Below are 27124 nucleotides of genomic sequence, written 5' to 3'. Positions count from 1 at the left end.
TGAGGAACCTCCAGACTGATTTCCAGAATGGTTGTACCAGTTTGCAATCCCACCAACAATGGAGGAGTGTTCCTCTTTCTCCGCATCCTCGCCAGCATCTGCTGTCACCTGAGTTTTTGATCTTAGCCATTCTCACTGGTGTGAGGTGAAATCTCAGGGTTGTTTTGATTTGCATTTCCCTTATGACTAAAGATGTTGAACATTTCTTTAGGTGTTTCTCAGCCATTCGGCATTCCTCAGCTGTGAATTCTTTGTTTAGCTCTGAACCCCATTTTTAATAGGGTTATTTGTCTCCCTGTGGTCTAACTTCTTGAGTTCTAAACCTTTGTTTCTTAATAAACTTTCTCGCATATGCATTGAACTTATGCAGGACCTCCTGGTCTGGCTATTTGCCTTCGGTGTCATCTCATCTCCAATTCTACCCCCTTGCCTTTCAGCATCCTTATTACTGCAGATTTGGGTAATACCTTAATTGTCCTATTTTTTTCATTTTGTTTATGTTAAGATAATCATGAATCTTATGAGGATATTAAAAGATATATTACCTTCTCACTAAATGTATGTTTCAAAGTACAATTGTTTCTCCAAAACCCCCAATATAGATAGTTGTAAGGCCACCATATGTCTCTCACCTCCCTTTGGAAGTTTCTTGTCCAGGGATGAGCTCACTCTTCACAGTTCCTGGAAACCATAAAATAGAAAACCTGGCAGAGAAGGAGACAGGGTTCAGTGAACTGAAATAGCACAGGCAATGAATCCTATTCTATCTCAGTGTCTAGACCAGTAATTAGGTTAGGATCCACAAAATTGTGGTTAGGAGGAAGTATTGCCAAAGTATTTGAAAACTTAATTTATATTCTAAAGGCCTTTAACTGCATGTGACCCTTGATACTATGGAAGGATTCCACAGCCTTTCCAAACAGCATATTGGACCAGCAGTTGTCAATGAAACCTGGAAGTTATCAAGAAAGAGCATGTCCCCTTATCAAGAGGTATGCCTCTCCAGTCCTCAGTATCAGTCTGACACTTGCTTCTTCAAGCTCTGGTTAAACTTATCACATTACATACAGCTTGACCAAATTTAAAACATAGCAAAACTGTTTATGTGTTCACAGACATCAAAATAAAGGCATAATAATTATATGCATGTCTTTGTGTAGCAACTTCCCCAACATTCACCTTTTCACTTTAGTGATGTTCAATAAGGTTTTTGACTGTGAATGATTATCAACTCTCAATTTGAATAATAAAAAGTAAATATTAAAATTAATACCAAACTCAATCCCACATTGTAATTCTCTGTTGCCTTTAATGCTAGAATCCAAAAGTTCAGTGAGTCCACATACTGAAATCTATGTTTCTAGTTCTTGTAGCAGTGAATTAGTTAATCTGCTTTAGGCTCCCAGTGTACCCGCCCAAGAACTCCAGATTTGAGAATGAAAGATACACACACGCCAGCCGATTTTGTTATGGCTTGACTAGTTCAATGGTTGGGCACTTCTAAACCTCTCCTCACCTAGCACCAAGCATACACTCCCTTCTGGTATTCCTGAGTTAACGCTTTTAAAATCTATATTTAATCTCTGCTATCCCATACACAGTCTAGAGAGTGACCCCCTAGGGCCATTTTCTGACATGGCTTCAGACCTTTAAGTTTGCTCTCTGTTCTTCCCCATCATGGCGATTCTCTTCTTTTCACCCTCCCCTCAGTCCCCTGCTCATGCAGTCTAAAAGTCCCGCCTCTGTCTCCCTGCCCAGCCATTGGCTGTATGGCAATTCTTTACACCAATCATAGCCAGCTCAGGTCAGAAACCCTCCAGGCTCGAAGCACAGCTTTTGAGAGTTGAATTAAGACAAAGCATTAGAGCAACATATAACAAGGACACGTGCAGCTTTATTTATAATAGCCAGAAACAGGAAAACCCAGATGTCCTTCAACAGATGAATGGATACAAAAAATGTGGTACATTTATACAATGGAGTACTACTCAACTGTTAAAATCAATGACTTTATGAAATTCTTAGGCAAATAGATGGATCTAGAAAATATCATCCTAAGTGATATAACAAAAGAACGCACATGGTATGCACTCACTGATAAGTGGATATTAGTCCAAAAGTTTGGAATACCCAAGATAAAATTCACAGATCATATGAAGGTCAAGAAGAAGGAAGACCAAAATATGGATGTATCAGTCCTTAGAAGGGGGAACAAAATACTCACGGGAGGAAATACAGGAACAAAGAGTGGAACAGAGACTGAAGGAAAGGCCATCCTGAGACTGTCCCATCTTGGGGTCCATCCCAAATGCAGTCACCAAACCCAGTCACTATTGCTGATGCCAAGAAGTACTTGCTGACAGGATCCTGGATATGAATGTCTCCTGAGAGGCTCTACCAGAGCCTTACCGATACAGATTAAGATGCTTGCAGCTAACCATTAGACTGAGAACATGGTTCATGTTGGAGGAGTTAGAGAAAGGATTGAAGGAGCTGAAGAGGTTTGCACCCCATAAGAACAACAATACCAACCAACCAGAACCCCCAGAGCTCCAGGGGACTAAACCACTAACCAAAGAGTACACATGAGGGGACCTATGGCTCCAGCTGCATAAGTAGCAGAGGATGCCATTGTCTGGCATCAATAGGAGGAGAAGCCCTTGGTCCTCTGAAGGTTCATTTCCCCAGTTTAGGGGAATACCAGGGCGTTAAGGTGGGAGTGGGTGGATGGGAGGGAGAGAATCTTCATAGAAGCAAGGGAGAGGGATGGGAGATGGGAGAACTGGGAAAGGGAATAACATTTGAAATGTAAATAAATAAATTATCCAATAAAAAAAGAAAAGAAAGAATATATATAATCCGGAAGTTGTAATTTAAGCTTCCCCAGCTGATAATGAATATTATTAATGTATTAAATAATATCATACGTCCTGCTAGAAAATTCTTCTTTACGTATACCTGTGCATGGGTGTAGTGTATGTGTGTGTGTGTGTGTGTGTGTGTGTTGCTCATATGTGTGTATGTGCACATCTGAAAGCATGGTACAGAGCTAGAGGTGTCCACTGAGTGTCCTGCTGGATCTCTCTTGACCTCTTTCCTTGAGACAGAGTCTTTCAGTGAACCTGGAATTAAACTGGTGGCTATCAGTTTCCATGTAACGTTCTCCTTCTGCTTTCCTCCACCCTAGCATTACATGCATGTGTGACCATATCTAGCTTATATGTGGGTGCCAGGATCTGAACTCAGACCCTTATGTTTACTCAGCAAGTAGTCTTGAACACTGAGCCATCTCTCCAGCACCACAAACATTCTTTTTTACCCTCATTCTACTGATGAGAAATCTCATGCTCATTGCTCCAATTTCCCCCAGGTTATTCTCATAGTAACTGAGAAACAAAATGTATCCCTACTGTCTGTGGGTGCCACCATCTTATGTAACAGAGTCACACAGGGCTGTAGAGTTATCTTGATGTGTTCCTTTATCTCTGCTGGATTAAGACAGAACTTTCAATTTTAGCCATTCCAGTGGGTGTGAAAGTGTCATACAATGTGATTTTAATTTACATTTGTTATTCTCTTTATAGTTATAAATTTTGCTTTTTTTTTGTATTCTGTAACCCCTAAATGCATAGCTACTGTTTTTGTCTTTAACATCTTCTATCCTTGGAAGCGCATGAAACCATGAAATGACTTTCAAGTTCATCTTCATGTTAACTACTTTTAGAAGTCTATATTAATTTCTTTACAGAGCTAAGTTTCCATCTGGGATCAGATTCCTTATGACAAGAATCCATTTCAATGTTTCTAGATAATGGAAATATCCTTTAAAAATTATACTGCAACTCTTTTATCAAAAAAATGTTTCAAAATTCTCCATATTCCCTCTTAATTTGGGGAAGATATTTTCCATGCTTGTATATAAAGATTTTTCCCAAGATTATAATTAGTTGCCGCCCTTATTTTCTGGCTTGCCTGTCTTCTTGCACACAGTCCTCTCTTGGCTTTATGTGTACTCATCTATAGTATTTTTAACTCCTCTCTCTCTCTCTCTCTCTCTCTCTCTCTCTCTCTCTCTCTCTGTCTCTCTCTCTCTCAATAGTTTTCTTTATTACTGCTCAGGAAATTGATACTCTTGCCTTTGTATTGCTTATGCTTGGGACTCACTGAGCCTTCATATCAGTAGATTCATCCCTTTCATCAAATTTAAAAATCATTTGTTAAAGTAACTCCTACCACGTCTTCTCAAGTGCCAAGTGCATCTTTATGAGGCTTATTTTTTTCAGTGTCTCCCCAGAAGGTGATGCATTTCTGGCCATTCATTGTACCATTGTTTTCTCTGTCCTTTTTACTTGAGAGGCAGGGAGGGGCACTGCAGGAGTCTTAGCTCATGGCCCTGGACACACTTTACCTCTGAGTTCCACTCCAACCCTATCCTGATTATTTCTGTCTGTTTCTATGCATGTAAGAAATATTTTCTTCATAGGATAAATCACATTTTCTTCCTTTTTCATAATCCAGGTGTTTGAAGATTGCATATTTGACTGTGAACATTTCATGATATAGAGGGCCAGATTTTTTTATCTTATCTGTGTGAATGAATTTTTTTAGGAGGACAGGGGGTGTATACTTGGGTAAGGAGGTGGTATGTTAACACATATGTACACATACATGCAGAGGTCAAAGCTTAATGTTGAGCATCTTTCTCAATCTCTACCTCATATTTTTAATATTTTTGTTCTTTGAATTCTAGGAAATGTATTCATGGTATATGGTAATTGTCTCCTACCTGGAGTTATTTTGGACCCTATGTATGTACAGATTCACACTCAGCTAAAGAAAGAGTCAAAAGTATTTCATCCACAGGCGTCCAGAATTTTCTCTGTTGGTAGCATCATTTCAATGTTCATAATAGGTTATGGATGAAAAGAAATTATTCATGAGTTTCCATGATTTGGATTACAGAATAGAAATTACCTCCAGCGAGTCAGTTGAAGCAGCCACAGACAAAACTCAGTCTTTTGTTGTTGTTGTTGTTGTTGTTGTTGTTGTTGTTGTTGTAGTTGTTTTTCAAAGATCACTGTCCTAAATTAATGTACAAATGGCCAGCAAGATGTCCAATGGGTAAGGGCACTTACTGTATAAGCCTGATACCCTGAGATGGATTCCTGGAATTTACATGTTGAAAAGAGAACCAGCTACTAACAGTTTCCTCCAATCTCTACATACACCATGCCAAAAGCACATCTCTCTCTCTCTCTCTCTCTCTCTCTCTCTCTCTCTCTCTCTCTCTCTCTCTCTCTCACACACACACACACACACACACACACACACACACACACACACACATACCACATGCACACTGGCACACAATTAGACAGACAGACAGAATAGGGAAATATCCTCTATGGTAAAATCTGGCATCCATTCTGATATCAAGTGTGCATGGTAGGAATTCTGTGAGATAAAACAACATCTTAAATTTTCTATGCCTGAACATTTCACCTACTGGTAGGATGGAAATAACTTCTTCACTATTGTGCTGAAATTACTAGTTAGTATGTGGCACAGTCTTAGAAGATCAGAGTGATGTAGGGACACAGCATCATTGCTGCTGATATTCAGCCTACATACACCCAGCACCCCTTCACCTGCTTTTCAGAGTGATTCCTTTTCTCATGATACGTAGAAAGGACTCTAAAATTGGCCTTCTCATTACAATTCAGAGAAGAAAATGTAGTGACAGTGAATATAATGTTTTTATATTTTTACAAAGAGAATTTGAGTTTTTGATAACTGAACATGTTTGGGAAAAAAAGGAAAAAATAGTATATTTCTTCTAATAGTATATTTCTTCACTGCTTACCAAATCCTTTCACATATGTATATATTTTAAAAACTTTTATATAAGTAGGCTTTCATGGAACTCTTTGTGGGGCTTATTGGCCCTTAGTGTTTATTACCCCCCCCCATTCTCTCTCTTAGCCCCATCTTCCCTCACCAGCTGTATTTAATTTTTTTGTTCCAGTCTGCTCTCTATGTCTGCATAACTACATATTTGATTTCTTCTTTCTTGGGAGATTGCTCCCTCACACCCATCCTTTATTCTATACCTAACCTCCATGGTCATACAGATTATAGCACGCCTATCAAGAGTATAAGGGATAGCATGTCATATTTATCTGTTAGGGTCTCGTTTACTTTACACCCATGATTTTTTTTCTAGTTCCATCTACAAGAGTTAGGGACCTACTCATTCTAACAGTCAGGAGTCTCATAAAAAATTGTACATAGATATTGTTTAAATTTGAGTTTTTCAAGGAATATCTTATTTTCTCCATCTATAGTGATTGAAAGTTTCTTTCTGGGTATAGTAGTCCACAAGACATCTGTCCAGGCCCTTCTGGCTTTTAGAGTCTCCATTGAGAAGTCAGGTATAATGCTAATAGGGTTGCCCTTGGGCATTATTTGGCATTTTTTCATTGGAACTTTTAATATTATTTTCTTTTTTCTTTATGTTTAATGTTGTAATTTTTACATGGTACGTGAACATTGTATTTCAGTCCAAATCTATTTCATGTTCTGTATGTTTATTGTACCTTCATGGGCATTTCCTTCTTTAGGTTAAGTAAATTTTCTTCTATGATATTGTTGAAAGCATTTTCTGAGCCTTGATCAGAGTTTCTTTTTCCTTCTTCTATACCAATTGTTCTTTGGTTTGATCTTTTCATGGTGTCTCAGAATTCCTGGATACTTTGTGTCAGGAACGTTTTATATTTGACATTTTATTTGACTGATATATCTATTTCTTCTATTTTACCTTTAACACCTGAGAGTCTCTATTCCATCCCTTGTAGTCTGCTAAAGCTTGTCACTATAGTTACTGTATGAACTGCTATATTTTTTTACTTCCAGAATTCTCTCAATTTATGTTTTCTTTCTTTTTTTTTTTTTGTTCTTTTTTTCGGAGCTGGGGACCGAACCCAGGGCTTTGCGCTTCCTAGGTAAGCGCTCTACCACTGAGCTAAATCCCCAGCCCCTTATGTTTTCTTTATTGATTCTATTTCCAATTTCAAGTCTTGAATGGATTTCTTAATCTTTTTGTTTGTGTTCCCCTGGATTTTTCAAAGAATTTATTAATTTCCTCTTTCAGCACCTCTATCATATTCATAAAGGTTGTTTTAAGGTCTTTTTCTTCTCCTCCAACTACATACACTGGCAAGAGAAGGCTGACACTGGTGCTCTGCTGCAGCACCAGGAACAAGACTAAGGATTTGGATCTGGGGAAACAGAGACAAAAGAAGGTCTGAAGGCAGCTTACCTGGATTTTTGGCAAGTATTGATATTTTTTTCTCTTTCTAGAACCTGCTTCCACACAGAATCTTCATAGTTTCATGAGGTCTCATTTGTTAATCCTTGTTCTTACTCTCTGTGCTATTAGTATCCTGTTCAGAAAGTCTTTTCCTTAGTTCAAGACTGTTGCCCACTTTCTCTTCTAGTATATTCAGTGTTATCTGGCCTTATAATGAGTTAATTGATCTGCTTGGGGTTGAGTTTTGTTCAATGTGAAAAATATAGATCTATTTTCAGTCTTCTCCATGCAGACATCTGATCTAACCAGCACCATTTATTGAAAACACTATTGTTTGTTTGTTTGGTATATATTTTTCTCTTCTGTTTTTTAATCAAAGTCAGGTATCCATGGAAGTGTCAACCTATGTCTGAGTCTTGAATTAATGTCCATTGATCAGCATATCTGTGGTTTCCAGATACCATGCTTTTTTTATTACCATAGCGCTATAGTGCAGTTTGAGATCACAGATAGGGATGTCTTCAATAGTTCTTTTATTCTTCAAGATTAGTGAAGATATTATAAGACTTGAGAAGCCCCTGAACCCTATGTTTGTGATGTCCCACTCACAAAGACACAGAGACAGGGAGGTCAATGCAATAAGCAAGAGGTTTATTGATCCAGTGCATTGGGGTCATTCCACAATCCAGGCAGAGGCGACCCCAAAGAATAAAGACTTTTTATGCTTTTTCAGGGTATAGGCTTTAGGTTACAACATGAGTTGGTTATTTCTCATTGGCGGGGCTTATTACCTTTTGAATTCATTGACAGCTGCCTATTGTCCTTTGAATTCATTGGATGGCCTTGTTGGGGAGACATCTCTGGTATGCAGGATTGGGGATGGAGGGTCCTGCCCTTACTGTTGTTGGGACATTGCCTGAATAGGGTGTTTACTTAGCAAATTCTTGTGAAACTCCCTGGCCTCAAGCTTATTGGGAAGTCCCAGTCACCTGATGTTTTCTAAGACAGTTTTTCAGCTTGGTTTCCACATTCCACAATATCCTAAAGTGATTGTGTGTGTGTGTGTGTGTGTGTGTGTGTGTGTGTGTGTGTGTGTGTGTGTGCGTGTGTGTGTGTGTGTGTGTGTGTATTTTCATAAAAGGCTGAAAATTGCCTTTAATTTCTGTGAAGAACTGTGTTATAATTTTGATGAGGATTGTATTGACTCTGTAGACTGTTTTGGTGGCGTAGTTATTTTTATAGTAATCTTAACTGATGTGTGAGCAGGGGCATTCTCTCCATCTCCTGACAAAGCCTTCCTTGAAATTCATTTCCCATAGAATAATCATATTTTAAGTTTGTACCATGTAGGATTCTGGAAGATTCAGTATCCTCATATGGGGAGAAAACTCCAGTTCATGGTCCCTGTGCATTTCAAATGAATCATTTGCCTATGGATTCTCTTTATTGCATATGACAAAAAAAGTGTTTTAATTCCTCTGTGTGTGTGTGAGTATGTGTGTGTGTGTGTGTGCATGTGAGTGTGTGTGTGTGTATATATGTGTGTAAGAGAGAGAGAGATAGAGAGAGACAGAGACAGAGAGACAGAGACAGAGAGAAAGACAGAGACAGGGAGACTAAAAAGACCTAAGATGGTGTTTGATGATATAAGGGCCAGAAATTTTGTCTCAAGCTGTGTCTCTGTATTGTAGATTCTGGTAATGAATTCATTTATCAAAAAATTTAGAATTCTCATTATTCCTGAAGTCTGAGTTATACCACTTCCCCAACGAAACTGGTAAAGCTAAAAATCAGAGCAGCATTGGTTCAACATTTTGTTCTCTGGCATTTGGCCAAATGTCAAGGCCATCAAAAGCTCATAACCTATGTGTTGTTTTTCATTTCTCCATACAGTCTTCACTAACAATGAAAAATTTAGAAGATTATTCTTTTCTTGTTCCTATTTATGTTGAAATCTCAGTTCCTTTCAGGCAGCAGGACTCTAAGTCTGCTGCAAATGCTGACTGACTCCAAATTTTGCTTGCATATATTTTTCATTTCCTTGTTTGACAAACATTCAATAATCACAGCATAAGCATATTCTTCAGTATAACCACAAAACAGCACTGTTGGCCAGAAAGGTTTCCTCTGTCATTAAAGATGGGTGGGAAGAGTAGCATATAAATAAAGGAGATTGAAAATTCTGTTAAAAATAAGAATCACTTTTCATTTCCCGAAGGCAAGTAATGCATTTGCCTCTTGGACTATTGCAATCAATTGATTGGCACAACAATAAGAGAAAATATTGATTGTCCAAAAGAAAAGTAATTTGACAAAATTTATGAGCATGGAAAAATAGAGTGAATCAATGGACGGAATGCAGACACATCATGGGAAAGTGAAGAGCAAGGAGGGGAAATGCATTCTCCTTATTTATGTTTTAATATTTGTAAATAGATTTAATTGTCCCTAATATCAATTCTAGTTTTTAAGGTTTATATTTTGAAATTTTCATATGTGAATATTATATTACATTATTCCCACCCCTCCCTGTCCTGCTTCCAACTCCTCTAGCACCTCCCCCTCAAATTCATGATCTTTTCTTGGCTGTAACACAGGGGAAATGACTTTTCAACATGTCAACCATCTCAATAGGTTATACAATCCTAAGTGGTCACCCTAAGCACATACAAGGAACAACGGTAAATGGACTCAGTAGTGTGTGTGTGTGTGTGTGTGTGTGTGTGTGTGTGTGTGTGTGTGTGATATGTGTATACATAAGTAACATTGATAAATCATAAAGGTTAGGAATTTTCAACTTTTACAGCATTTCAATATCCTATCCAAACTCATTTAGAACTTGTTTTGTGGACCTAAAAGGAGAGATTCGATAGGTAAAGAAACACTTGAACCAACAAAACAGAAAAATGCCTAAACCAAGCTGGATAGGAATGTAAGTGATGGGTGTCGCTTCCCTTTCAGAACTTGAAAACAGCGGGGCCTCTTTCTTTGTGGCCTTTCATTTTGCTGCTGGAGGCAAATGACATGGTGGGGGAAAGGAGCAGGACCCAAAATGAAAGGCGACACTCTCTACATTAATAAGGGAAAAGTCAGCTGCTAGCCAGGAAAAACTTCTCAGGGCTGGGAAGGGAGGGGAAATCCTCTCTGGTTTTGACCACTGATATGACCTCATCCTTAACCAAGACGTTTGCTGTAGCAGCTAGATAGGTTTTTTCTTACTGCTTTTGAGATAAACAGGTGACAGGCAGGAAGCATCAACCCCAGCATGAACCTCCAAAGCAACAAAGCAAAATAAATATCTATACAGAATAGGCAGGTCTGCCCTTATACTAGAATTTCAGTTAATTATATACATTAGAAATCCAGAATATGAGGGCCTAGACAAAGACAGCTAGTATTTCCTTACATATAATGACATTTATAGTTAGATATGAAGATAGCACTGCTGCATAAGAAAGTCATCAGAGGCAATGGTACTTTGTTCCTACCACTGTGACATCTTGGCCTGAGATTGCCATAAGATTTCCCACATGCCAACAGCAAGGCATTTCAAACAGAAGGAGGAAGACGTTCAAGATCAAAAGGCACATTTCCTTTAGGTCACTGGTTCTAAACCTTCCTAATGCCATAACACTTTAATACATTTCCTCATGACCCCGACGCATCAAATTGGTTTTGTTGATACTTCATAACTGTAATTTTGCTACTGTTATGAATCATAATGTCAATAGTCTTAGAGACAGAGGTTTGCCAAAGGGGTCATGACCACAGGCTGAGAATTGCTATTTTAATATAACAGAAACAAGATCCTTTCTGAAAGTTGTTCTAATAAACCCACCTACAGAGTATTAGCAAGGAGTTGCATAGCTGTGCTGAGCTATAAATGCCACAAAAGACAAACTCTCAGGACAAGTGTACTTATCATAATTGCCTGTTCTCCTATGTATTACTCTGTCACAAAACTTTTAAAAATTGGAATTATATCGTACATACCTCATTAGGTATGCAAATATTATATGCATGTATGAAACATGATGATAAGAACGTATGTATTATGATGTAAAGTATAATATTTTTAAAATACACATGTATGCATATAGGCATATTCTTATGAAATCAATTACCCTAAATAAATTGAAATATATTTAAATTCATAATATTTATTAAATTTTGTTTGCAAAGTGTTTTAATAATATTAATAACACTAGAAAAGGGCTGTATTTTTAACTCTGCAAAATTAAGAAGTATGAACTAGACCTCCAGCTCACTGCTCCCAAACCCGTGGAAAGAGAGCTCACTGCCCGGACAGGTGGGCACTCCTGAGACTGCAGAGCGGAAGAGACCACCAACACTGCCCACCCCTGCCCACATCCCTGGCCCAAGAGGAAACTGTATATGGCCTCTGGGTTCCCTTGGATAAGGGCACAGGAGTAGCAGGTACGCTGCATCTGAGATACTGCCACAACCTGAAGGGACTGACCAGATAAACAGTTCTCTGCACCCAAATCCTGTGGGAGGGAGAGCTAAACCTTCAGAGAGGCAGACAGGCCTGGGAAACCAGAAGAGACTACACTCAGCCCACATCTCTGACTCCAGAAGAAAGCACCAAACGCCATTTGGGACTCTGGTGCACGGGGGCTCCCGGGGAGGGCAGCGCAGGTCCTCCTGGTTGCTGCCTCCACAGAGAGCTCATAAGCAACACCCCACGAGCAAACTTGAGCCTCGGGACCACAGGTAAGACCAACTTTTCTGCTCCAAGTGACCTGCCTGGTGGACTCAGGATACATGCCCACAGGAATAGCTGAAGACCTGTAGATAGGAAAAACTACATGCCCGAAAGCAGAACACTCTGTTCCCATAACTAGCTGGAAAAAAACCAGGAAAACAGGTCTACAGCACTCCTGACACGCAGGCTTATAGGACAGTCTAGTGACTGTCAGAAATAGCAGAACAAAGTGACACTAGAGATAATCTGATGGCAAGAGGCAAGCGCAGGAACTCAAGCAACAGAAACCAAGACTACATGGCATCATCGGAGCCCAATTCACCTACCAAAGCAAACACGGAATATCCAAACACACCAGAAAAGCAAGACCTAGTTTCAAAATCATGTTTGATCATGATGTTGGAGGACTTCAAGAAAGACATGAAGAACAGAATACAAGAGATAGAAGAGAGAATCTCAGAAGCAGAAGATTCCATAGAAATCATCCACTCAACTGTCAAAGATAATGTAAAGTGGAAAAAGCTACTGGTCCAAAATACAGGAAATTCAGGACTCAATGAGAAGATCAAACCTAAGGATAATAGGTATAGAAGAGAGTGAAGACTCCCAGCTCAAAGGACCAGTAAATATCTTCAACAAAATCATAGAAGAAATCTCCCCTAACCTAAAGAAAGAGATACCCATAAGCATACAAGAAACCTACAGAACTCCAAATAGATTTGACCAGAAAAGAAACTCCTCCTGTCACATAATAGTCAAAACACCAAATGCACAAAATAAAGAAAGAATATAAAAGCAGTAAGGGAAAAAGGTCAAGTAACATATAAAGGCAGACCTATCAGAATCACACCAGACTTTTCGCCAGAGACTATGAAAGCCAGAAGACCCTGGACAGATGTCATACAGACCCTAAGAGAACACAAATGCCAGCCCAGGTTACTGTATCCTGCAAAACTCTCAATTAACATAGATGGAGAAACCAAGATATTCCATGACAAAACCAAATTTACACAATATCTTTCTACAAATCCAGCACTACAAAGGATAATAAATGGTAAAGCCCAACTTAAGGAGGCAAGCTATACCCTAGAAGAAGCAAGAAACTAATCATCTTGACAAAGAGAAGTAAAGCACACAAACATAATCTCACATCCAAATATGAATATAACAGGAAGCAATAATCACTATTCCTTAATATCTCTCAACATCAATGGTCTCAACTCCCCAAAAAAAGACACAGATTAACAAACAAGATGCGCAGTGAGGACCCTGCATTCTGCTGCCTACAGGAAACACACCTCAGAGACAAGGACAGACACTAACTCAAAGTGAAAGTCTGGAAAACAACTTTCCAAGCAAATGGTCAGAAGAAGCAAGCTGGAGTAGCCATTCTAATATCAAATAAAATCAATTTTCAACTAAAACTCATCAAAAAAGATAAGGAAGGACAATTCATATTCATCAAAGGAAAAATCCACCAAGATGAACTCTCAATCCTAAATATCTATGCCCCAAATACAAGGGCACCTACATCCATAAAAGAAACCTTACTTAAGCTCAAAACACACATTGCACCTCACACAATAATAGTAGGAGATTTCAACACCCCACTCTCATCAATGGACAGATCATGGAAACAGAAATTAAACAGAGACGTAGACAGACTAAGAGAAGTCATGAGCCAAATGGACTTAACAGATATTTACAGAACATTCTATCCTAAAGCAAAAAGATATACCTTCTTCTCAGATCCTCATGGTACTTTCTCTAAAATTGACCATATAATTGGTCAAAAAAATGGGCCTCAACAGGTACAGAAAGATAGAAATAATCCCATGCGTGCTATCAGACCACCACGGCCTAAAGCTGGTCTTCAATAACAATAAGGGAAGAATGCCCACATATACCTGGAAATTGAACAATGCTCTACTCAATGAAACCTGGTCAAGGAAGAAATAAAGGAAGAATTAAAGACTTCTTAGAATTTAATGAAAATGAAGGTACAACATACCCAAACTAATGGGACACAATGAAAGCTGTGCTAAGAGGAAAACTCATAGCTCTGAGTGCCTTCAGAAAGAAACAGGAGAGAGCATATGTCACCAGCTTGACAGCACACCTGAAAGCTCTAGAACAAAAATGAAGCAAATACACCCAGGAGGAGTAGAAGGCAGGAAATAATCAAACTCAGAGCTGAAATCAGCCAAGTAGAAACAAAAAGGACCATAGAAAGAATCAACAGAACCAAAAGTTGGTTCTTTGAGAAAATCAACAAGATAGATAAACCCTTAGCCAGACTAACGAGAGGACACAGAGAGTGCGTCCAAATTAACAAACTCAGAAATGAAAAGGGAGACATAACTACAGATTCAGGGGAAATTCAAAAAATCATCAGATCTTACTATAAAAGCCTATATTCAACAAAACTTGAAAATCTCCAGGAAATGGACAATTTCCTAGACAGATACCAGGTACCGAAGTTAAATCAGGAACAGATAAACCAGTTAAACAACCCCATAACTCCTAAGGAAATAGAAGCAGTCATTAAAGGTCTCCCAACCAAAAAGAGCCCAGGTCCAGACGGGTTTAGTGCAGAATTCTATCAGACCTTCATAGAAGACCTCATACCAATACTGTACAAACTATTCCACAAAATTGAAACAGATGGAGCATACCGAATTCCTTCTATGAAGCCACAATTACTCTTATACCTAAACCACAAAAAGACCCAACAAAGAAAGAGAACTTCAGACCAGTTTCCCTTATGAATATCAATGCAAAAATACTCAATAAAATCTGGCAAACCGAATCCAAGAGCACATCAAAACAATCATCCACCATGATCAAGTAGGCTTCATCCCAGGCATGCAGAGATCATTTAATATATGGAAAACCATCAACGTGATCCATTATATAAACAAAATGAAAGAACAAAACCATATGATCATTTCATTAGATGCTGAGAAAGCATTTGACAAACTTCAACACCCCTTCATGATAAAAGTCCTAGAAAGAATAGGAATTCAAGGCCCATACCTAAACATAGTAAAAGCTATATACATCAAAGCAGTTGCTAACATTAAACTAAATGGAGAGAAACTTGAAGCAATCCCACAAAATCAGGGACTAAACAAGGCTGCCCACTCTCTCCCTACTTATTCAATATAGTTCTTGAAGTTCTAGCCAGAGCAATCAGACAACAAAAGGAGGTCAAGGGGATACAGATCGGAAAAGAAGAGGTCAAAATATCACTATTTGCAGATGACATGATAGTATATTTAAGTGATCCCAAAAGTTCCACCAGAGAACAACTAAAGCTGATAAACAACTTCAGCAAAGTGGCTGGGTATAAAATTAACTCAAACAAATCAGTAGCCTTCCTCTACACAAAAGAGAAAGAAGCCGAGAAAGAAATTAGGGAAATGGCACCCTTCATAATAGACCCAAATAATATAGAGTGCCTCGGTGTGACTTTAACCAAGAAAGTAACAGAACTTCAAGACTCTGAAGAAAGAAATTGAAGAAGACCTCAGAAGATGAAAAGATCCCATGCTCATGGATTGGCAGGATTAATATAGTAAAAATGGCCATTTTACCAAAAGCGATCTACAGATTCAATACAATCCGCATCAAAATACCAATCCAATTCTTCAAAGAGTTAGACAGAACAATTTTCAAATTCATCTGGAATAACAAAAAACCCAGGATAGCTAAAACTATTTTCAACAATAAAAGGACTTCAGGGGGAATCACTATCCCTGAACTCAAACAGTATTATAGAGCAATAGTGATAAAAGCTGCATAGTATTGTTAAAGAGAAAGACAGATTGATCAATGGAACAGATTTTAAGATCCAGAAATGAACCCACACACTTATGGTCACTTGATTTTTGACAAAGGAGCCAAAACCATCCAATAGGATAAAGATAGCATTTTCAGCAAATGGTGCTGCTTCAACTGGAGGTCAACATGTAGAAGAATGCAAATCAATCCATGCTTATCACCCTGTACAAAGCTTAAGTCCAATTGGATCAAGGACCTCCACATCAAACCAGATACACTCAAACTAATAGAAGAAAAACTAGGGCAGCATCTGAAACACATGGGCACTGGAAAAAATTTCCTGAACAAAACACCAATGGCTAATACTCTAATATCAAGAATCCACAAATGGGATCTCATAAAACTGCAAAGCTTCTGTAAGGCAAAGGACACTGTGGTTAGGACAAAATGGCAACCAACAGATTGGGAAAAGATCTTTACCAATCCTACAACAGATAGAGGCCTTATATCCAAAATATACAAAAACACAAGAACTTAGACCGCAGGGAGACAAATAACCCTATTAAAAAATGGGGTTCAGAACTAAACAAAGAATTCACATCTGAGGAATGCCGAATGGCTGAGAAACACTTAAAGAAATGTTCAACATCTTTAGTCATAAGGGAAATGCAAATCAAAACAACCCTGAGATTTCACCTAACACTAGTGAGAATGGCTAAGATCAAAAACTCAGGTGACAGCAAATGCTGGTGAGGATTCAGAGAAAGACGAACACTCCTTCATTGTTGGTGGGATTGCAAACTGGTACAACCATTCTGGAAATCAGTCTGGAGGTTCCTCAGAAAATTGGACATTGAACTGCCTGAGGATCCAGCTATACCTCTCTTGGGCATATACCCAAAAGATGCCCCAACATATAAAAGAGACACGTGCTCCACTATGTTCATCGCAGCCTTATTTATAATAGCCAGAAGCTGGAAAGAACCCAGATGCCCTTCAACAGAGGAATGGATACAGAAAATGTGGTACATCTACACAATGGAATATTACTCAGCTACCAAAAACAATGACTTTATGAAATTCGTAGGCAAATGGTTGGAACTGGAAAATATCATCCTGAGTGAGGTAACCCAATCACAGAAAAACACACATGGTATGCACTCATTGATAAGTGGCTATTAGCCCAAATGCTTGAATTACCCTAGATGCCTAGAACAAATGAAACTCAAGATGGATGATCAAAATGTGAATGCTTCACTCCTTCTCTAAAAGGGGAACAAGAATACCCTTGGCAGGGAATAGAGAGGCAAAGATTAAAACAGAGACTGAAGGAACACCCATTCAGAGCCTGCCCCACATGTGGCCCATACATATACAGCCATCCAATTAGACAAGATGGATGAAGCAAAGAAGTGCAGGCCGACAGGAGCCGGATGTAGATCGCTCCTGAGAGACACAGCCAGAATACAGCAAATACAGAGGCGAATGCCAGCAGCAAACCACTGAACTGAGAATAGGACCGTTGAAGGAATCAGAGAAAGAACTGGAAGAGCTTGAAGGGGTTCGAGACTCCATATGTACAACAATGCCAAGCAACCAGAGCTTCCAGGGACTAAGCCACTACCTAAAGACTATACATGGACTGACCCTGAACTCTGACCTCATAGGTAGCAATGAATATCCTAATAAGAGCACCAGTGGAAGGGGAAGCCCTGGGTCCTGCTAAGACTGAACCCCCAGTGAACTAGATTGTTGGGGGGAGGGCGGCAATGGGGGGAGGATGGGGAGGGGAACACCCACAAAGAAGGGGAGGGGGAGGGATTAGGGGGATGTTTGCCCGGAAACCGGGAAAGGGAATAACACTCGAAATGTAAATAAGAAATACTCAAGTTAATAAAAAAATCACTCTCTAGAATCCAGGCCTATAGCTTATAACTAATTCAGTTGTACATGGTGAAAGGAGACTGTCATATCTACATACCAACCCTAGAATTAATAATTAATCCATGAAGTGATCTTAAATTTACTGTATAGAAGCTTATATAATAGTAGCGATATTTTTCTTCGGAAATCATGCATAATTTGTATGACTTCTAATTTAAAAAAAAACAAGCTCATACATACATACATACATACATACATACATACATACATACATACATACATAAATACATACCTACAGGATATCAAGGACTAGCAAGGATATGGAAAAATTGGAGCCTTTGTGTACAGTTGCTGGGGATGTACAATGGTAAATGTTGTTGAAAGCTTTCTTAGAATTGGAAATAGATTCTGCTGTGGTAAAGATATATTTCAAGTATACTACTCCAACAGGTTTTCTACTAATACAACAGTTGTTCAGATCTGATTGCTAGATTCTGATCTCATTCCATGGAATAGAGAAAATTATTTACTTCTATGGGTTTGTATAAGCAGTGGATGCTCTAAGATAATATATTGCTTTTGCAAATAGCTATATTACATGACTTGGATTCATTCTTTCTCAGAGTCAGAAAAGCACTAGTAAGGAAGGACAATTATTTGAACATCATGGATCCTGTCAGAAGTGGATGGGCTTTCTTCAGATGTATCTCAACCAGACTATCCACAGTAGTCACAGCAGGGATCTATTCTTGACTGCTGAGTCTAAAGTGGTGGAGATACAACATGTGCTCTCTTAAAGTGGCAGTGCTTCTGAGGTATATGATCTAACAAACCATATAGCTATGCCTCAAAGAAAATATTATATATTCCAGTAATTCTGTTCCCAATGATAAGCAAAAGAATTGAAATAAGAATTCGACATTTGCCCACATCCCTAGCCCAACAGGAAACTGCATAGCACCTCTGGACACAGGAATATAGGAGCAGTCAAGTTGCAGGAGCCCCGCAGTCCAGATCTGTGCCCAGATCTGAACTGAACTGGTCAAAATATTTGGGAGCTCCAGATACCCAAATCCCATTGTGGGGAGGGGATAGCTAGACCATCAGAGGGGCAGACACTCCTGTGAAACCAGAGGAGACTACTCTCTGCCCACATTCCCAACTCAATAGGAAAACGCCTTGTGACATCTCTACCCTCTGGGCACAGGGACCTAGGAAAAGTAGGGGCAGGACCCTTCTGGTTCTTACCCACACAGAGAGCTGAAAGTCAGCTGACCAGAATGACTACATGCAGAGAGTACATACAATGGATAGCAGAACACTCTGTTCCCAAAACTGGCTGAAAGAAAACAGGTCTACAGCAGTGCTGACACACAGGCCCACAGAAACAGCAAGACAAGCTAACACCAGAGACAAAATGATGGCGAGAGGCAAGCAAAGGAACCCAAGCAACAGAAACCAAGGATATTTAACATCGTCAAAGTCCAATTCTCCCACGAGATATCCAAACACACCAGAAAAGCAAGGTCTAGATTTAAAATCACATTTTATCATGATGATGGAGGACTTTAAGAAGGTCATAAATAATTCCCTTAAGAAAATACAAGACAACACAAGTGAATGGCTAGAAGCCCTTAAAGAGGAAACACAAAAATCCCTTAAAGAACTACTAGAAAAAAAACAACCAAACAGGAGAAGGAAATGAACAAAACAATCTAAAAGTTAAAAATGAAAATAGAAACAATAAAGAAAGTACAAAAGGAGAGGATCCTGGAGATAGAAAACCTAGGGAAGAGATCAGGAGACAAAGATGTGAGCATTACCAACAGAATACCAGAGATAGAAGAGAGAATCTCAAGAGAAGAAGATACCATAGAAAACATCAAAACAACTGTCAAAGATAATGAAAAATGGGAAAAGCTCAAAGCTCAAAACATACAGGAAATCCAGGACAAAATGAGAAGATCAAACCTAAGGATAATAGGTATAGAAGAGAGTGAAGACTCCCAGCTCAAAGGACCAGTAAATATCTTCAACAAAATCATAGAAGAAATCTTCCCTAACCAAAAGAAAGAGATGTCCATAAACTTACAAGAAGCCTACAGAACTCCAAATAGATTGGACCAGAAAAGAAACTCCTCCTGTCACATAATAGTCAAAACAACAAATACACAAAACAAAGAAAGAATATTAAAAGCAGTAAGGGAAAAAGACAAAGTAACTTATAAAGGCAGACCTATGAAAATTACACCAGACTTCTCACCAGAGACTATGAAAGCCAGAAGATCCTGAACAGATGTCATACAGACCCTAAGAGAACACAAATGCTGGCCCGGGATAATGTATCCAGCAAAATTATCAACTAACATTGAGGGAGAAACAAAGATATTCCATGGCAAAACCAAATTTACACAATATCTTTCTACAAATCCAGTCCTACAAAGGATAATAAATGGCAAAGTCCAATATAAGGAGGAAAGCTACACCCTACAAAAAGCAAGACACTAATCTTTTTGCAACAAAACCAAAAGAAGAAAACACACAAATGTATTCACACCTCCAAATACAAAAATAATAGGAAGTAACAGTCACTATCTCTCAACATCAATGGATTCAATTCCCCAATAAAAAGACACAGATTAACAGACAGGATATGAAAAAAGGACCCAACAATTTACTGCCTACAGGAAACACACCTCAGAGACAAAGACAGATACTACCTCAGTGTAAAAGGTTGGAAAAGCACTTTCCAATAAACTGGTCTGAAGAAGCAAGCTGGAGTAGCCATTCTAATATCGAATTAAATCTACTTTCAACCAAAAATCATCAAAAAAGATAAGGAAGGATGTGTCATTTTCCTCAAAGGAAAAATCCAACAAGATGAATTCTCAATTCTAAATATCTATGCTTCAAATACAAGGGCACCTAAATACATAAAAGAAACCTTATTAAAGCTCAAGGCACACATTACACCTCACACAATAATAGTAGGAGATTTCAACACCCCACTCTCATCAATGGACAGATCGTGGAAACAGAAATTAAGCAGAGATATAGACAGACTAATAGAAGTTATGAACCAAATAGACTTAACAGATATTTATAGAATATTCCATCCTAAAGCAAAAGGATATACCTTCTTCTCACCACTTCCTGATACCTTCTCCAAAATTGACCATATAATCAGTCACAAAACAGGGCACAACAGATAAAGAAAAACAGAAATAATCTGATGCATTCCATCAGACCACCATGGACTAAGGCTGGTCTTCAATAACAACAATAAGGAAAGAACGCCCACACATACATGGAAGTTGAACAATGCTCTACTAAATGATAACCTGATTGAGGAAGAAATAAAGAAAGAGATTAAAGACTTCTTAGAATTTAATGAAAATGAAGGTACCACATGCCCAAACTTATGGGACACAATGAAAGCTGTGCTAAGAGGAAAACTCATAGCGCTGAGTGGCTGCAGAAAGAAACAGGAAAGAGCATATGTCAGCAGCTTGACAGCACACCTAAAAGCTCTAGAACAAAAATGAAGCAAATACACCCAGGAAGAGTAGAAGGCAGGAAATAATCAAACTCTGAGCTGAAATCAGCCAAGTAGAAACAAAAAGGACCATAGAAAGAATCAACAGAACCAAAAGTTGGTTCTTTGAGAAAATCAACAAGATAGATAAACCCTTAGCCAGACTAACGAGAGGACACAGAGAGTGTGTCCAAATTAACAAACTCAGAAATGAAAAGGGAGACATAACTACAGATTCAGGGGAAATTCAAAAAATCATCAGATCTTACTATAAAAGCCTATATTCAACAAAACTTGAAAATCTCCAGGAAATGGACAATTTCCTAGACAGATACCAGGTACCGAAGTTAAATCAGGAACAGATAAACCAGTTAAACAACCCCATAACTCCTAAGGAAATAGAAGCAGTCATTAAAGGTCTCCCAACCAAAAAGAGCCCAGGTCCAGACGGGTTTAGTGCAGAATCTATCAGACCTTCATAGAAGACCTCATACCAATACTATCCAAACTATTCCACAAAATTGAAACAGATGGAGCACTACCGAATTCCTTCTATGAAGCCACAATTACTCTTATACCTAAACCACACAAAGACCCAACAAAAAAAAAGAACTTCAGACCAATTTCCCTTATGAATATCGACGCAAAAATACTCAATAAAATTCTGGCAAACCGAATCCAAGAGCACATCAAAACAATCACCCACCATGATCAAGTAGGCTTCATCCCAGGCATGCAGGGATGGTTTAACATACGGAAAACCATTAACGTGATCCATTATATAAACAAACTGAAAGAACAAAACCACATGATCATTTCATTAGATGCTGAGAAAGCATTTGACAAAATTCAACACCCCTTCATGATAAAAGTCCTGGAAAGAACAGAAATTCAAGGCCCATACCTAAACATAGAAAAACCATATACAGCAAACCAGTAGCTAATATTAAACTAAATGGAGAGAAACTTGAAGCAATCCCACTAAAATCAGGGACTAGACAAGGCTGCGCACTCTCTCCCTACTTATTCAATATAGTTCTTGAAGTTCTAGCCAGAGCAATCAGACAACAAAAGGAGATCAAAGGGATACAGATCGGAAAGGAAGAAGTCAAAATATCACTATTTGGAGACGATATGATTGTATACTTAAGTTATCCCAAAAGTTCCACCAGAGAACTACTAAAGCTGATAAACAACTTCAGCAAAGTGGCTGGGTATAAAATTAACTCAAATAAATCAGTAGCCTTCCTCTACACAAAGAGAAACAAGCCGAGAAAGAAATTAGGGAAATGACACCCTTCATAATAGTCCCAAATAATATAAAATACCTCGGTGTGACTTTAACCAAGCAAGTGAAATATCTGTATGATAAGAACTTTAAGTCTCTGAAGAAAGAAATTGAAGAAGATCTCAAAAGATGGAAAGATCTCCCATGCTCATGGTTTGGCAGAATTAATATAGTAAAAATGGCCATTTTACCAAAAGCAATCTACAGATTCAATGCAATCCGCATCAAAATACCAATCCAATTCTTCAAAGAGTTAGACAGAACAATTTGCAAATTCATCTGGAATAACAAAAAACCCAGGATAGCGAAAACTATCCTCAACAATAAAAGGACTTCAGGGGGAATCACTATCCCTGAACCCAAGCAGTATTACAGAGCAATAGTGATGAAAACTACATGGTATTGGTACAGAGACAGGCAAATAGACCAGTGGAATAGAATTGAAGACCCAGAAATGAACCCACACACCTACGATCACTTGATTTTTGACAAAGGAGCCAAAACCACACAATGGAAAAAAGATAGCATTTTCAACAAGTAATGCTGGTTCAATTGGAGGTCAGCATGTAGAAGAATGCAAATTGACCCCTTCTTATTGCCCTGTACAAAGCTTAAGTCCAAGTGGATCAAGGACCTCCACATCAAACCAGATACACTCAAACTAATAGAAAAAAAAAGTGGGGAAGAATCTCGAACACATGGGCACTGGAGAAAATTTCCTGAACAAAACACTAATGGCTTATTCTCTAAGATCAAGAATCGACAAATGGGTTCTCATAAAACAGCAAAGTTTCTGTAAGGCAAAGGACACTGTCATTAGAACAAAATGGCAACCAACAAATTAATAAAAGATCTTTACCAATCCTACAAATGATAGAGGGCTTGTATCCAAAATATACAAAGAACTCATGAAATTACACTGCAGAGAGACAAACAACCCTATTAAAAATGGGGTACAGAGCTAAACAAAGAGTTCAACGCTGAGGAATATCAAATGGATGAGAAGCAACTAAAGAAATGTTTAACATCTTTAGTCATAAGGGAAATGCAAATCAAAACAAGCCTGAGATTTCCACCTCACACCAGTGAGAATGGCTAAGATCAAAAACTCAGGCAATAGCAGATGCTGGTGAGGATGTGGAGAAAGATGAACACTCCCCCATTGTTGGTGGAATTGAAAACTGGTACAACCACTCTGGAAATCAGTCTGGAGGTTCCTCAGAAAATTGGACATTACATTACCTGAGGATCCAGCTATACCTCTCTTGAGCATATACCCAAAAGATGCCCCAACATATAACAAAGACACATGCTCCACTATGTTCATAGCAGTCTTATTTATAATAGCCAGAAGCTGGAAAGAACCCAGATGCCCTTCAACAGAGGAATGGATTCGAAAAATGTGGTACATCTACACAATGGAGTACTACTCAGCTATCAAAAACAATGACTTTATGAAATTCATAGGTCAATGGAATGAACTAGTAAATATCATCCTGAGTGAGGTAACCCAATCACAGAAAAACACAAATGGTATGCACTCATTGATAAGTGTATATTAGCCCAAATGCTCAAATTACCCAAGATGCACAGACCACATGAAACTTAAGAAGGATGACCAAAATGTGGATGCTTCATTCCTTCTTCAAAAAGGGAGCAAAAATACCCATAGGAGGGGATAGGGAGGCAAAGTTTAGAACAGAGGCAGAAGGAACACCCATTCAGAGCCTTCCCCACATGCTGCCCATATATATACAGCCACCAAAACTAGATAAGATGGATGAAGCTAAGAAGTGCAGGCTGACAGGAACCGGATATAGTTCTCTCCTGAGAGACACAGCCAGAATCTGTCAAATATAGAGGCAAATGCCAGCAGCAAACCACTGTACTGAGAATGGGACCCCAGTTGGAGGAATTACAGAAAGGACTGAAAGAGCTGAAGGGGCTTGAGACCCCATAAGAACAACAATGCCAAGCAGAGCTTCTACATGGACTAACCCTGGGATCCAACTGCATAGGTAGCAGTGAATAGCCTAGTAGGGGCATCAGTGGAAGGGGAAGCTCTTGGTCCTGCCAAGGCTGGACCCCCAGTGTACGGGTTATTGGGGGGACAATAATGGGGTGTGGATGGGGAGGGGAACACCCATATAGAAAGGGAGGGTGAAAGCTTAGGGGTCCAATGGACTGGAAACCAGGAAAGGGAATAACATTTGAAATTTAAGTAAGAAATAAACAATTTAATAAAAATGAAAAAAAAAACTAAGAATTCAACTATCCTTGCAAGTCCACCTTCATGCAGCATTATTCAATACTGAAAGTGGATGTATGTCCCAGTGGATGAGAGAGTATTAGATAGAAAATAGATAGATGATAGATAGACAGACAGACAGACAGATAGATAGACAGACATGATGAAAAGATACAAATTTACAGTTAGTGATGTGAGTCATTCAGGTTAAAGCAAAGGGTGGTTATAGAGAGACAACAAAGATATATACATATATATGCGAATATATATACATATGTAAAAATTAGAGGTACAAATATGAGAATCTAAATTTTAGAAAATTTTGTTAGAGATATATCAAAGACAGAACTGAGATTGAACAATTCACATCTAAATGATGACTTACTATTTTTGCACAGAGTTATAAATAAATTTGGCATTGCTATTATTTCAGATCCCTTTTTCAGTACTAAGTCTATGAATGGGTTCTCTGATTCCATCACTAATTCAATGTCCTTTTAAGAACAAATGTTGGTCAATAATTAAAGATATTTATAAGATCACTTCCTTTGGGGGTTATTAATTATCTGATCTTGAAGCACACACTATCAGAGACCAAGCAGTGTCTATTAAAAACTTCTCAAAAGAAAAAATTCTGAAAAATGACCTTGAAAAATTCAAGATTCAGTTACCACTCTATCAAAACTGCTATGAGATCACAGAAATGGCTGAGACCAAGAAAAACAAGTGGCTCTGTTGACGTGGAGTTTCATGATGAGGTAATGAGTTTTGGGGAACCAGGTTAAAATCTTGAATAAATGAATATGAAAAAAGGTATTTTTGAAAAAGCAACAAAACCATAGTACTTTAACACATTAAAAAAGTGCAAAATGTCTTTTTGAAAAAAAAGCTATTATTTTATTACTCAATAGGAGAAAATATTACAATGTTTTAAAAGAGAATTCAAGCCACACACATTTATAATGAGAAGAGGAATGCTACAACATAGTTACAAAATACACAACTGACAGAGTTGGACAATATTCTCAGGTGCATTGCATCAGCTCTAATTTGCATTTCTATGACAGAACTCATTTGCATTGCTCTCATCTTCTGACAAACTCGCACCAATCCTAGTGCAATTATAAGCAGCCTAATTAAAGACAGAGGCAGATAGAACTCAAAGAGAAAAGTTGAGCAGGCCACTCATTATATTTCAAATCCTTCCACAATCTTCCTCCACAATATGTAAATAGAAACAAGTAAATTTAAAAGGGACACAGCTGGACCTTCTGAGAATACACAACAAAATATTTGAATAAAATCTCTGGAACACATAAAAATAGTATAACGAAAATTCAAAGACTAATCAGGGGTTATTAAAAATAGAGAACTGAGTTGATGAATAAATATACAATATATATATATACATCAATCACATGCATCATATGCACATAAACACACACACATATACATACACATACACATTCGTGTTATATAGATGAATGGGAATTGTGGCTGCTTTATTGTGGCTGCAGATATCAGTATATCTATTTTTTAAATCAGAAACCCTCTCAGTTCCTTTCTTTCTTCTAGAAATTAGGTCGCACACCCCACAGCTGATTATCCTCCTCCATGAAAGTTACATTACATATACCTGAAAAAGCATGTCCAACTTCTCCCCCCACACACACACACACATTGTAAGTTCAAAATAAATATATGGTTCTACCCAGTACCTGCTTCCTTTATGTTTCTAGTCACATAGGCTAAGCTGTTGAAATCATTTGATATTAAAAAAAATCATGGGGTTGGGGATTTAGCTCAGTGGTAGAGTGCTTGCCTAGGAAGCGCAAGGCCCTGGGTTCGGTCCCCCAGCTCCGAAAAAAAGAACCAAAAAAAAAATCATGCTATCCCCTGAAAAATCTTTAAAGGTCACAAATTCTGTTTGTTTGGAAGACTTCTCAGGAATCTAAGATAGCTCTTCTCTTCATTCTGCAGATGATGCCACTTTTCTACTCTCTCATTTTTTTTTTCCGTTTTTTCTTTATTAACTTGAGTATTTCTTATTTACATTTCGAATGTTATTTCCTTTCCCGGTTTCCGGGCAAATATCCACCTAACCCCTCCCGCTCCCCTTCTTTATGGGTGTTCCCTTCCCCATCCTCCCCCCATTCTGCCCTCCCCCCAACAATCACGTTCACTGGGGGGTTCAGTCTTAGCAGGACCAAGGGCTTCCCCTTCCACTGGTGCTCTTACTAGGCTATTCATTGCTACCTATGAGGTTAGAGTCCAGGGTCAGTCCATGTATAAGCTTTGGGTAGTAGCTTAGTCCCTGGAAGCTCTGGTTGCTTGGCATTGTTGTTCATATG

General features: G+C 38.5%; 1 long non-coding RNA gene across 1 annotated transcript in view; it reads right to left on the bottom strand.

Moving 5' to 3' along the window:
* LOC147996312 (uncharacterized) overlaps positions 1-27124 on the bottom strand; it is an 84888-nt gene that overhangs the window by 10799 nt on the left and 46965 nt on the right. The window contains exon 3 of the long non-coding RNA XR_015671953.1: positions 633-704. This is a non-coding gene — a long non-coding RNA (uncharacterized LOC147996312). The remainder of the gene's footprint in view (positions 1-632; positions 705-27124) is intronic.

The sequence above is a fragment of the Rattus norvegicus genome, chromosome 2 (genome assembly GCF_021556685.1).
Source record: "Rattus norvegicus strain SHRSP/BbbUtx chromosome 2, alternate assembly SHRSP_T2T, whole genome shotgun sequence".
Lineage (NCBI taxonomy): Eukaryota > Metazoa > Chordata > Mammalia > Rodentia > Muridae > Rattus > Rattus norvegicus.
Note: the sequence above shows the minus strand (reverse complement) of the source record. Positions and strands in the feature narration are given on the sequence as shown.